The following is a 1,765-nucleotide window of genomic DNA, read 5'->3' as shown; positions in this document are numbered from 1 at the left end:
AGGATTTTATAATTAGTATCTAGTCCTTGTCTTTTTTTATAGTACTTCCATATTTTTCTTCCTTACTTCCTCTACTTCCTCTACCTCTTCAAGCTCTTATATTATTGCTAAAGACACTGATAATAGACTCTAGCCACTGCTTGATTTACATAAATAAAATTGAGTATTGAAATATTATTTGTTATATTTATACAAGTTTGGAGCCGAGTAACAATGTATCCCGGGCGATCACAAAAATCTTTTAAGAAAAAATTGGATCCCGAAGGACATGATTCGAAGTCAGTTACACCAGAGATTAAGGACTTCTACTGGGAGGCGTTTAAGGTAAAACAATACTATCATTTCATTTTGTAACAATTGATTTTATTACAAAAGTGAAACCGTACAACTCAAACAAGAAAATATGAAAAATATAGCTGATGGAAATAGATCCCTACAGCTAGATAAAAGAAAAACTTAGGTTGCCTCATCTTTGGTCGAACAAACTATTATGTTGGTAGTACCGATTGTCTCATTCAGTACTACAAATTTTGTGAAAAATACTCCATAGAGAAATCACAAAAAATAGATCCCAGCATGCAAGGGTCATGCTTTGGTTAAATGGGGGAAAAAGATTCTTATGGTTGGAGGAAAAACAGACCCTTCAAGTGACAGTCTCAGTCTGGGCGTTTGACACTGAAACTGAATGCTGGCCACTTCTGGAAGCAAAAGGAGATGTTCCGGTTGCGCGTAGTGGTCATACTGTCCTTAGAGCAAGCTCAGTTTTGATTTTATTTGGGGGTGAAGATGCAAAGAGGAGGAAGCTAAACGATCTGCATATGTTTGATCTTAAATCCTTGACATGGCTTCCACATCATTGCACGGGAACATGTCCTTCACCAAGATCAAACCATGTGTCTTCCCTCTATGATGATAAATTGCTCCTGATTTTTGGTGGATCATCAAAGTCGAGGACATTAAATGACTTATACATGCTTGACTTTGAGACGATGGCATGGTCAAGAACTAAAATATGTGGATTCCATCCTTCACCCAGAGCTGGTTGTTGTGGAGTGCTTTGTGGAACTAAATGGTATATTGCTGGGGGTGGTAGCAGGAAAAGAAGACATGCTGAGACTTTAATATTTGATGTTCTAAAACTTGAATGGTCTGTTGCTGTTGCTTCACCAGCTTCTTCTATCACAACCAAGGGATTCAGCCTCGTCCTTGTTCAGCATAAGGAAAGGGATTTTCTTGTGGCTTTTGGTCGTTTCAAGAAAGATCCATCAAATGAGGTTGAGGTACTTATTATGGAAAAAAAAATGAATTGTCGATGGGTCGCAGATCAAGCTTAAGTAAAGCTACTGGGAACTTGCTATCTGGGAATCGTTTGACATCCACTGGGCCTGCTTCTCAGCCAGTTAATGGTACTACTACCTCTTATGTGGATAATGCCAGACTTGAGCATGATGTGGCTTTCCTCAAGGTAATTATGGATGATACACAGAAGGAACTGCATACAAAAGGGGGAGTCCTTGCTGGAGAAAGGATAAGAGCTTTCTAGTTGCAGGTTGAAGTTTTCCAATTAAAACAAAGATTGCAATCACTGGAGAATCGATCTCCAACACCTTGGAAACCTTTCCACGTTTAGAATATATAGCATGACATTTTGTATATTAGTTGCGACAAGATTATGTACATATATGTTAGACTTGAATTCTCGTTGACTCGTTTTAGGAAGAATCAAACAACAACTATCCAGATTGCTTAAGCCTGCAAAGTAGTT

General features: G+C 38.2%; 1 pseudogene; it reads left to right on the top strand.

Moving 5' to 3' along the window:
• Positions 1-213: 213 nt before the first annotated feature.
• LOC125813520 (acyl-CoA-binding domain-containing protein 6-like) lies at positions 214-1,765 on the top strand (annotated as a pseudogene).

This window comes from Solanum verrucosum, unplaced genomic scaffold, assembly GCF_900185275.1.
Source record: "Solanum verrucosum unplaced genomic scaffold, falcon-dt-bn FXZP01000134.1, whole genome shotgun sequence".
NCBI lineage: Eukaryota > Viridiplantae > Streptophyta > Magnoliopsida > Solanales > Solanaceae > Solanum > Solanum verrucosum.
The sequence above is the reverse complement of the archived record's forward strand: the minus strand, read 5'-3'. Positions and strand labels throughout refer to the sequence as shown.